Below are 12,781 nucleotides of genomic sequence, written 5' to 3'. Positions count from 1 at the left end.
TCAACACAGCTGCTGACACAGCTAGAAAGTTCTCTCTGGAACAAAGACCTGGGAGTCAACAGAGGAGCAAACTGAACTCTGACTTCCCAAAGAAAAACTCAGAGAGCAGAAGAAAAGTTAGAATAAAATGATTTACCTTTAATTCTGACACAGTTTCTTCTTTTTGTTCTTCAGAGACTAAATGGAGCCTGAGCTTCTCTTCCTGCTGAGAGTGAACATGAGAACCAGGAAGTGCTCAGCCTGCCCCTCCCAGACCCATTTACAGGAAATCAGATGGTTTGTAGACATCAGTAGACACCTGGCCGCAGGTTCGCACGTCAACATCACCGCCATATTGTGTGTGGCAGGAAGAAGTGAAGTTCTGTTGAACGTGGATCAGAGAAGACGCCTCATTCCTGTGCTGCATGGAAATGTACCAAAAGCTGTGCAAGAGCATTCTTTTTCAAGGTTTTTAGCTTGAATACAGAACAGAATAGTGTTTTTAAATATAGATGTGCATATATATATATATATATATATGCAGAGGCTTTCAATATGGCGGCCAGACAAAGTAATACGTCATGACGACCAAGCCCTATTACGAGCAAATTTAACCTCAGTAAACACAAAAAGCAGTTCTCAAGTGCAATGTTATTTATTAAGGGAAAAATATATTTTACAAAACCTGGTTCTTTTTGAAAAAGCAACTAGCCACTGAGCCTAATAACTGATTGTGTCATCCTTGGCAGCATCAGCTTCCTTCAAGTGTTTTTGCAAAATGAGTCTTTGCTGTGGAAGCTAAGCTAAGATACTGATTGCTGAAATCTACCCCACAGAACCTCAAATTAAAAAGAAACGTATCCCTTCAGCATCCAAAGTCTGATCTGCACTAACTCGTTTATCTGTAATCGTCTAGATGACCTGGAGAAGAAGTAGGACGGCGTCACCCTGAACATGATCGTCTCCATTGTGCAGGCCATCGGGTTCTTCAACAATCCCATCGTTTATGGCTTCATGAAGGAGAACTTCAAGCAGAGCTGCGTCTCCACCCTCTCCCACTGCCTCCACAAACCAAACCACCAGGGTGGCTGAGACTGAGCCTGCAGTTCATCAAAGCCCAGAGCAGAGAGGCCTTGGTGGACGCAGACGAGGGCGACAGCTCGGAGCAGCGCTCTGCAGAGAAGGCCGCCTCGTTTTCATCGCACAGAGAGAGCCGGCTGGGGATTATGGCAGAGAAAAGAGAAAAATCTGCCGTCTGCCATCACCTACTGGCTGCTACGGGATGACAGCAGCTTTGGGAGTGGGGGAAGTCCAAACACTGGCCATGAAGACCTGTGCATGGCCTGCAGTGGCAGGCAGCAGAGCAGCAAGAATGTCAGGGTTTATTAAAGACTGGGAAGGAATTTGACTGTAAATAGACGCAGCAGCAGGAGGAGGAGTGCTGAGACACTGAAACAACAGCTGGCCATAGAAACTGAGAATGAATTTGTGCTTCATCTGGAATCTAAAAGTCCAGAAATGGCCCTTTCATCCTGAACGAGCCCCAGCTGCAGGAACTTCTGTGCTTTTCTGCTGCAGCAGCAGCTATTTAGAAATGCTAACAAAGAAAGACTCTGCAGAGCACCAAAGAGTGAGCGCCAGGGGCGTAGCCAGAATATTTTTACCGGGGTGGCCAACATGGGCACAAAGCTAGCGAGGGGTGGCCAATAGAAAACCCTTTACACACATCTATACTATATACAGTACACAACCCATCCCCTTCTTGCTAACACTTAACAGGAATTAATAGGTTTAGAAAATAGCTGATGGGACATAAAATAATCGACTCAAATACTTGTTCACACAAATGTACTTTATTTAAAGTTCAAAAACAGACAGTCACAAAAAAACACATCAAATTGTGGCATGAACCAATAAAAAAGTAATTTTTTTTAAGTCGTGCAGTAACCAAGACATTTTTGCTGTTATAGTGCTTGTGTATGAAATATTTAACAATATTTACCTTTCTTACATATGAACTATTAAATACACAAGTAAATCATTTATTTATCACATCGTTAGCCTCAAGTTGTGGCTGCTTGGACCGCTCTGCTCTAGACTGGGATATCTATAATGAAACAGGAGCCAAAGTCTGTTATTCTGACATTAAAATGATAATGACAATAACAATAAATAATAATACCAGCCTCCCCATAGTAATGATCATTTCTAGCTGTAATAATGGCCTATAGGCATTTCTATTCAGACAAATAAAACTAATATATATGTATATATATTTTTTAAGTGTATATATTTAAGCTGTCTGATGTTGTTCCTCATCATCGTCCTCTACTAATGCTGGCTCTGTGTCCTATGTGCAATAACTACTGTGCAATTCTATTTAACACACTGTGCAATAACACTGTTAAATAATCCTGTTTAATAAGTGACTCCAGCTATATAGATATCTCATTACCTCACTGTTGTTCTTACCTGGTACCAACTAATGTACGTCATGTCATTTGTATAGTGTTACACTGGCAGGTGGGGTGGCCAGGGTACCCTGGTGACGCCCCTGCTCCAGGACCTGTAGGCCTCCAGGACTCTGAGGCGTGCAGGAAGATTGTGGCTGATCCCTTCACCCCAGTCACAGACTATTTCAGTCACTTCCCTCTGGCAGGAGGCTGCAGTCCATCAGGACCAGAACCAGAACAGGCTGCAGTCCATCAGGACCAGAACCTCACGCCACAACAACAGTTTCTTCCATCTGCTACCGGCCTGATGAACAAGGCCAAGAGCCGCCTGTGACTCTGGACACTGTCTCTCTCCCCCGTTCAGGACTTACAAGCTTCTGTGTTACATTAACACAGTTTACTGAGTGGATATAGCTTCTGTATATATAGATCCTTTTATTTTTATTGTATTTTTATTTTTTGTCTGCACCATCATCACCAAGTCAAATTGCTTGTAGATGCAAACCTACTTGGCGATTAAACTTGATTCTGATTCTGCAGCCCAGCAGCTCCTCTTCCTCTCCCAGCTCAGCTTCTTTTATGGTGGACAGGTTAGTGGTTCTGGAGGCTACAGCAGCTATCCAGGAGTTTACTACAGCAGCGCTACTAGAGCTGTTGACAGCGGTTCTACTTATTGGCTCCAGCAGGGAGCTCCAGACAACAGCAGCCCTCAGCAGTCTGCAGAGGAGAGCTGGAGCTCTTCATCTGATACCAGCGGTGAGGACCAGCCGCTCTTCACTCCTGTAGATGAAGAGCATCAAGCGTACGCTTTCAAGTCCAAGTCTGGCTACAACCGTAAGCAGCTGAGCTTCTTTTAGTTCTTCTACAACAGAACCAATAGTGTTCCCCATCCTGGGAAGAAGCTCAGCATCCAGACAGAAAGGGAAGCGAGGCTCTCTTCACTGTATTACTCTGCTGGCTGCTCTGACAGAATCTTGATGGAGAAAAAGGGGGTGATGTGGAGCGGTGGAAGAGAGAGAGAGAGACAGCTGCTGAAGTCATGGCAGCCATGCCACAAAAAGGCTGTGCAGCAGCACCCACTACGATGAAAACCAGGAGTTAACTGATTAAAGAGCAAAGCGGAATGCCACAGGTCATGAGTGCAGCTTGTCCTGCAGGGCTGAGGGAACGGTGCGGGGTTATACCGTGTACCGTTGCATCCCTGCTGTTTGTTGCAGTGGGCCTACCACAGCCCACAGTGCAGCAGCAGACTGGCCTCCTTCAACTTTGGGCTTGGCTCGCCATCAAACTCTGCTCCTCCATCCGTTCATGTGCTGGAGGAACCCAACAAAAGCTGTCAGAAAGGATCAGAAGGTTATGGCTGGATTCATATACGTCCCATTTGACTGGAACTCTATATCAATAGAATGATTTTTGTTAACAATTCAAAGATGACTAAATCTGTACTGCACCTTTAAGGATGTAAATATGTTGGTGATGATTGTCAGTCATCCAGGTCCTGATCCTGGAACCCTGATTGGATTTATAGCACTCAGAAATACAGGGTTTCTTGAATGCATCGTAGTTGCTGTATGATGATTCAGGGTTTCTTAACCTTTTTGACCTCAGGGCCCAACTTTTCCTGTCCAAATGGGCCCATTTATAATATCAACAGTCTCTTGGGTTACCAAAATGGTTGCACTTCCAATTGATTTATATTAAATATCTTGCACAATGATAATAAGTTTTCTGATATGCGTATCCAATCCAAGAACAAATAACACGGTGATCAAAAAAAGAAACCAACATACTTTGATGCTCACAAGAACATTTATTTTTCAAGTTTGTATAAACCTGCACATACAGATTGCATCCTGGGCTGGGATTAAGTGAAAGAAGTCAAATTGTGATATCGTCCAGCCCTACGTTGGATGTTTGGTTTCTAGGTGACGCCTTAACTTTGAAGGCTTAAGTGCTTCGTTGGATAGCATCAGTCCACACTCCACACATCGTGCTCTGGGCTCTTTGTCGTTACCTCCATTAACAAAGCCAGACTAATAAATTCAGGATCCTACTTGTGAAAATGTTTCCTCTTTTTTGGACGGGAAAGGTAATCGTTTTCGTCATAATGTTTTTGTTTTAAATACGTCTCCCATTTTCAGGCATGCCAGTTCTTCTTCTTCTTGCGGACCTCTAGGTGCCACTGGCGGCCCAACTGTGGGCCGGGGCCCCGTTGTTAAGAATGGCTCTTCTAGTCGTCTGATGTCCTCCCTACATCTTCTTACGTGACAAAAATTTACTCTATTGGCCCTAGTCTTAGAAAACTGATGAAGTCTTCTTTCTTCTGGCTCTGAATCTCACTTATTTAATAAGCTGTTTTCTACCCCCAACTAAAGAAGCCACATCTGGATTCTTCTCTTCCTGACGGCTATAGAACCATCTCCAACTTCCCATTTCAATCACAGATCCTTGAAAATGTAGCTGAAAAACTGAATCACTTTCTGGCAGATATGGACATCATTAATACTTTTCAATCTCTTTTCTGAATATTAAACTCTTTAAATAAACGACACACTGCAATGAAAAGGCGCCTTCTTAGAAGCCCCAGGCTTTCATTTACCCGGCTAAACCAACTCCTGGAGTTTTAAATCCTGGGGCTATCAATGGAAAAGGGGCCATTATTGCATTTAGGCAGCTGGACTTTTCACAGTGGAAGAGGAGTGGCATTTATTCACTGTTAAACTATTTAAAGCTATTAAGTTGCAGGTTCAAAAACTCATAAACAAATAAAGAAACAATCTATAAAAAAACATAATATATGTAAAACAACAAATAAGACTTCAACAGCCAAAATTTCCAACTGAGTCAAAATCCAGAAAAATTATTTTTGGGAGAAGATTAGAAAGGAAAAGATGAGTCGGCATGCCTGATATGTAAAGATCATTATTTCAATAGTTGTTGTGCGATGATGGAGGAAATTAGGTTACCCCTCCGCTCTGCTGCTGTTAAAATGTTTGACCCAAGTCATACATTTTAAAGGCAAAGGTACCAAACAATCCTAAAAATGTAAGGAAACTTCTGACCTTCAGTAGTAAAACAATGTCTGACAAAAGGTCATTAATTATTCAGCCATTTACAGAACAGAAATAATTGTGGCAATCCTGATTCAGCAAAGGTTTTATTTAGATTTTGTTTAGGGGACCCACAGGTTAACTAATTAAGCAATCACATTCAGAAAAAAAACATCCTTCCTAAGGAGAAAAAAAACAGAACTTACATAAATCTCTCTACCTAGGAGGGTGGGCCTAGTGATTAAAGCAACAAGCATAGACTGAGAACACACCTATGCTACAGGTCATTCTGAGCAAATGCAGCACAGTGACAAAAACTTGTAAAGATTTGAGACAAATCTAAAAATTACATACTAGAGATATGCTGAAAAAACTAGAAAGTAAAAACTGTTGCCTTTAATGACAACAAACATCTCACAGAAAACTAGAGCTGTGCAGTTTGACTTAGTATTTCTAGCAGAGCCATTTCCCTCATGTATGGATTCTCATGTGTGTGTTAAAGGTTGCTTTATGTCTAAATCTTTGTCCACATACATCACAACAATAAGGCTTCTGTCCTGTGTGGATCCTCATGTGTTTGTTCAAATTTCCAGTTTCGCTAAATTTTTGTCCACATATATCACAACAATAAGGCTTCTGTCCTGTATGGATTCTCATGTGTTTGTCTAAAGGTTCCTCTTTCATTAAATCTTTGTCCACATACATCACAACAATAACGCTTCTGTCCCGTGTGAATTCTCATGTGTTTAAGTGTGTTTTTTGCCTAAATCTTTTTCCACACAGATCACAACAGAAAGGCTTCTGTCCTGTGTGAATTCTCATGTGTTTGTTTAAAGTTCGTTCTTCACCAAATCTTTGTCCACATTGATCACAACAGTAAGGCTTCTGTCCCGTGTGGATTCTCATGTGTTTGTTTAAAGTTCGTTCTTCACCAAATCTTTGTCCACATTGATCACAACAGTAAGGCTTCTGTCCCGTGTGGATTCTCATGTGTGTGTTTAAGTGTGTTTTTTGCCTAAATCTTTTTCCACACAGATCACAACAGAAAGGCTTCTCTCCTGTATGAATTCTCGTGTGTTTATTCAAAGTTGTTTTGTGGCTAAATCTTTGTCCACATAGATCACAACAGAAAGGCTTCTGTCCTGTGTGGATTCTCATGTGTCTGTTTAAATTTGTTTTAGAGCTAAATCTTTGTCCACATTGATCACAAGATAAAAGCTTCTGTCCTGTATGGATTCCCATGTGTGCTTTTAAATTAGAGTTTCGGTTAAATCTTTGTCCACATAGTTCACAACAGAAAGGCTTCTCTCCTGTGTGGATTCTCATGTGTGTGTTTAAAGCTGATTTTCCAATAAATGTTTTGCCACAGTCTTCACAGCTAACCTTCCCTCCTGTCTGGACTTTCCTTCGTGAGTCCACATTTTTCTTCTCTGTAGAACATTTCTTATATCCAGAGTCTGACAAGTGTTTCAGCTCAGACAGAGGGTGTTCTACATCACTGTCCTCTTCATCCTCCTCAGTGTCTTCAGCCTCTGAAGAAGTGGAAGCATCTCCATGATCTTGTATCCTGGTGGATTCTTCTCCATCATTCTCTTCTGGAAGCTCTCTGCCTTTAATCTGGTCTGGATAAAGCTGTGAGAGCAGCAGAGACTGTTCATCATCCAGACTCTTTATGGGAGGAGCAGAGACTGGAAACCTGATGGCATTAATCACCTCCTTCCCATTGAGCTGCTCTCCTGGCAGACTGATGTAGACTCCCTCCTGTTCCTCCTTGATGTGGGGGGGCTTTGGGTCATGCAGGTCATCAGGAGGTCTGTGGTCTAAAGAAGCTTCTTCTTTAACAATCAGCTTCTGCTGAACATCTGCAGGAAACATTGAAACACATTATGCATTTTAGAAAGTATTTTGATCTCAGCCTACCATTTTAACCTCTGAATATCCATTGAGCGGAGCGGCTTTGTTGCTAACCAAAGTCAGTTTTTTAGTGCATTGTAACACATAAAATTGGCCAGTAAGCACAAATTTAATCAAATGTAAAAGGCACACCAGATTATAAGGTCAACATCAACTTTTGAGAAAATGTAAGGATTTTAAGTGCACCTTATAGTACAAAAAATACGGTAACACAACAAAAAAAGACATGATGCCAAAACCACGGTTAATGGAGACGACTTTTGTGCAGATGATTTATTTTGTAAATTTTATTCTATTTAACTTGTTTACTCCTATTCAGTAAACTAATAGAAACCTGTTCTGTTAAATTTTATAAATATGTTCAAGTTCAATAATATGTAAGAAAACAACTATGTTTGCTTTTTCAGCCAGTATTTAACAAAGGTGGCACAAAAAACTGTTAAAATATAAGGATGGGTATCTTATAAAATTTAGCGAACTGTAAAAAAATAACTACATGTTATGCTGGTGAAGATTTGTTTTTTAACTTTTTTGAAACTACATGTTATAGAAAGACCCTGTTGATACAAGAAAAAGTTGTCATGGTAACTGGATCCTGGAAGAGCAGATTCAGTCAACTGCGACTTATTTTTAACGGAGCAGAAATCTAGACATGGAAGTAGAGATGTTTTACTTTTGTTAAGAAGTATAAGAGGAGTGTCGACGCTTTATTCTCATTATTGTCTTTATTTATCTAAATAAGTAAATAGCTCTGTGGTTGTTTCCAGATTTCTGAAATTGTTCTGATGGTCACTCCGTCTGTTGCCACCAAAAACTCCACCTTCCAGAGTCAATTCTGGCTCTCTGCTTTATTCTTGGAAAATCTTTGTTACTAGATAGACCAGCATGAATGGATCAAATGAAACAGACCCCAAATGTACAACTAATACTAAATAAAGTAATAAAGTAGATTTGAGTTCTTAGCGGTATTATTAGGCTGCGGTTTTTAGAATGAAGAACTGCTTTTTTACTTTATTTTATTAAAGAGTAGCACTCATGAAGAGTGCCTCAAGGCTCAAATCTTGGCCTCTTCCTCTTCTGTCTTTTTCTGTCCGTTTGGGTTCGGTTCTAAGAAACCAGTATTTAGCTTTCTTTTTTTAAAGGCAGAAAACAGTCAGACTTTTATGACACTAAAAAGGAAAATAGTTGCTCTAAAAACAAACTTGTCAAAGGCATTGCAGAAAGCATGGATGTCAAAGTTTCTGTGGGACCTTAAAGTCAGTATCTGACACACGCTGCTACTGACCTGAGTATAAGACTTGAGAATAATCTGAACTTTGATGCTGAGCTAAAATCTGTGCTCCACTCCAGCTTTTTCAGACTGACAAACCTGACTAAGGATTTTAATCTATACTTTAATTACAACTTACTTATATAGCTGCACTGCACTTTACTCTGGGCTTAGTAAAACTCCAGTGGCTTGACTGCAGCTGCTCTTCTTTTAGCTGCTACCAGAAAATAAAAGCATGTTTTTCCACTTTTAGCAGCCATTCATTGGCTACTGGTTGACATTAAAATGGATTTTAGAATTCTTTGATCTATTTTAAATGTCTTGATGGCCTTGCTTTCTACTATGTGTCAGAGCTGCTTCATCTGCACGCTCCCTCTCATATGCTCAGGTCTGCAGATCAGTTTTTATCAGTCACCTGTGGTGCCATCAAGCCATGGAGGAAAAATCAGACTGAGTTGGAATCAAAGAAGTTTGTTCCTTTTCCAGGCACCAAGGAACTGCCCCCCCCCCCCCCCCAGCTGGATCTAAGCTAAGTGTGCAGTCTTTGTTGTGCAGAAGCAGACGCTGCAGTAAAAGAATGCATCTATGCTGAAACATGTGATTTTTCTCCTCAGCTGCTGCAGGAAAGCTGACTCCAGACGGAGTGCAGAGGTCTGCCTTTAGCAGCCAGGCCAAGCTGAGAGGAGGAGCTGATGTGAAATGGCCCACTGCAGCCCACTCACAGGCCCCACAGGAGCAGCTAGGCCAGCCCAGCTGAGAGGAGGCCCCACTTCTCCATGCTGCAGCCCCCATTTGCCCTGCTGCAGCCCTGCACAGCTGACTTTTCTACAGCCTAGGACCCGCAGCTGCCCTCTAACAGCTACGTTTCAGCTAGCCGCATGACTGCATGCTGCTGAGCAGACAACCAGCTTTTCCTTGGAGGAAAACTGCTTCCACTGGACGCCCAAAGTCAATCTGATTGCCACTCAGCTTCAGCCACTCATTGCCTTTGTCAGCCTCTGATAGCTGTCTCTTTGCTACACTTTGCTTTATGTAGCAGGGATTCAGGCAATGCATTCAAATGCAGAAAGCCTTTCAGAAAGCTCATTTGGAGCAGCCAACACATTTAACCACAGTTGCTAATCACTGTCTTTAAAAAAGCTTCTTATTCTGACAGCCTGCTTGACACATGGATAAACAATGGAAGAACAAATGTTCCTGTGGAGGGAGGGGCAACATTTAGTCTGATAGGAAGCTGATGAATCCAGAGAGTTTTGGCCTTTAGCTGCAACACAGGACCCAGAAACAAAGTAAAGCAATGGTTACTGTTGATAGGAGCAGCAGTTAATGGAAAGCTGCTATCAGTCTCCTCCTTCACAAGGAGCTGCTCTCCTTCCTGACGGGCCCCGGGTTCCTCCTGTTCCTCCTTTATGTGGAGGGGCTCTGACTCCTGCTGCTCCCCCTCAGGACTCTGTTCTTCAGGAGCCTCTTCTTTAACATCTGCAGCCAACACTGAAACACATTACATGCTTTATCAACAACTAGATCTTTACAATGTTGCCACCATGGTCTTTAGTGTCATTCTGCTGTGGAGATTCAATGGGATTATTCTGCTAAAAGCATTTACTAACTGCTAAACTCTGCATGTGTTTTTCTATCTATGTTAGCAGCTTCTTCATCTTCTTTAGCCAGTTAAGTTCTCAGAGCAGCTGAGGAAGGTCCAAAGAGCCTCTTGTTGCTCTGAAGCCACAGTTTGCAGAGTTCTGCCACATAAAGGGATGGACAAGGAGAGCTTTGATGAGAGAAGCAGTCAATGGAAACTCTGGAGGAGCTGCAGAGATCAGCAGCTCAGGTGGACAATCTGACAACAGGACAGCTTTTTTTCTGGAGCGTCTCCAAAACTAGGAATTTTATGGACAAGTGGTGAGAAGAAAGCCAGAGGAAGTCCTGTTGGACTTTGTTACAAGCATGTAGGAGATTCCTCCAGAATGTCACCAGATGAGACTAAAAGTGATGGCAAAAGCTGAACGTTTGGCTCCACACCACCACTGTTCATCACCCTGACCACTGCACCCCCCATTACTGTATCCGTGGCAGAAGTAGCCAGATCCAAACAATGAAGGCAACACTTCAGCTCCATACAAACTATTCTATGTCTCAGCATAACTGTGTGCAACAGCGTTTAGCTTTAACTTGGACAATCCCACTTGCTCTCTATGTATCAGTGCAATGGGGAAATAGCGCCCCCTCTCTGTGTGCTTGCTTATGTGTTGCTGGCCCCTGTAGTCAGTGGCAGTCTGTGAAAGCTGCAGAGAGCTGAGTTGCTAACAGTAGAAAAGTGTTAGCAACATAATAAAACATCATTTTTTTAACAACTTAGACAAGTACGGTGGAATGACTATTTACTAGATGTGTGCCTGGCACCAATTTTAGTGCTTTTAGTTGAGTTAATATTGTAAAAGACTTGATGTGCTAAGCTAAAGCTAACATAAGGCCCTGTTGTAGCGTGCTGAGTGAAGCTGAGCCGTTGCACTGATTCAAAGCCCGTTATGTTCTCATTCAGCTCCATCATTTATTATTGCATTCTTCATTGCGCTTCCATGTGCAGTATGGGAGCTGCAGAGTGACGCAGAAGGACTCAGCTCGGCTGCTGAGGACAGCACAGGGAGTTGTGGGATGCCGTGTGTAAGAAGTGGAGTCACTTTCTGCTGCACTAATCCAGAGAAGGGCCAGACGCATTGCCACAGATCCCCCCCCCCACCCAGGCAATGCTCTGTTTGAGCCTCTCCTGTCAGCTAGACGCTCCACAAACATCAAATCACAACTAATTCACTGACAAACAGCTTCTTGACTAAAGCTGGGAGCTCTATCGCCCCCTGCTGGCAAGACTGAGTCTGTCCACATTCCACTATCACTACTGGGAATGGAGCTTTCTGCATCTTTAACTATCAGCAAGGTTTTACTGCACAGCTTCATGCACACTTCTGGATATTAAGCTTTAAGAATATTGCAGAGAATTTACTACAGGCATGAATGGATCATGGTTGAAGCTTTGAGTGACTAACTCATGTAGCACCATGGATCAGATTTTAGTTCAATAGGACTGACTTTCACAACTTGGTGCCAGTCCTGGCAGACCCTAAACACTCTTTGATTTTATTTAGCAGGCTTTAATCTCTATAAAAAATAAAACTGGACACATTATTTGATGTGTTATTACCTGTTCTCATTGTTTATTGGTTGTTGTGTATACACTAAGCACGTGTACCGTATTTTCCGGACTAGAAGGCGCACTTAAAATCCTTAAATCTTCTCAACAATTTATGGTGCGCCTTATAATCCGGTGCTCCTTATATATGATCACCGTTGTGCTGACTCAGCGATTTTATGTGGAACAATGCACCTAAAAAGCTGTTAAAATGTGTAGATAGATAGATAGATAGATAGATAGATAGATAGATAGATAGATAGATAGATAGATAGATAGATAGATAGATAGATAGATAGATAGATAGATAGATAGATAGATAGATAGATAGATAGATAGATAGATAGATAGATAGATAGATAGATAGATAGATAGCAACGAGTTGTGATGAAGAGGAGGAATCCATCAGCTGCTGAAAACGGCTCCTAAACTTTAGCTCCATCCACACAGTTAGCATGAAGAAGGAAATCTCCAAACCTGATGGGTGCAGCAGAACTCTGGGCTGGAAAACATCCCCCATCATTGGTGTCTCCTCTGCTGCGTCCTGCCGCTCTTTGAGCTCCTGCTTCCCTCCAGTTTCTCCGCTGTGCCTCCAGCTGCTGGACTTCTTTCCAGACTTCATCACCTGCAGCAGCTGCTGCTCTCTTTCAGCCTCACCAACACTCCCGCTTCTGGCCTCAATCGCTGCGCGCCTCAAGCGCCGCTCAGCCAATCACGTCCCGAGCTGGTGGGCTGACTTTGTTTTGACCAATCAGCTTCCAGCAGCCGGATCCCTTCATCAGCCCGCGGAGGAATACATTCAGCCGTCATCAGGTCGTTGATAACTGTCTGGACTACTTTGGCGAGCGCTGACTTTAGAATCTATAGAAATATTCTCTCTTAGTTTATTACAAATAGCGAGTATGCAGCAAAGACAGCAGACTGATAT

The sequence above is a fragment of the Fundulus heteroclitus genome, unplaced genomic scaffold (assembly GCF_011125445.2).
Source record: "Fundulus heteroclitus isolate FHET01 unplaced genomic scaffold, MU-UCD_Fhet_4.1 scaffold_114, whole genome shotgun sequence".
In the NCBI taxonomy this organism is placed as follows: domain Eukaryota; kingdom Metazoa; phylum Chordata; class Actinopteri; order Cyprinodontiformes; family Fundulidae; genus Fundulus; species Fundulus heteroclitus.
The sequence above is the reverse complement of the archived record's forward strand: the minus strand, read 5'-3'. Positions refer to the sequence as shown.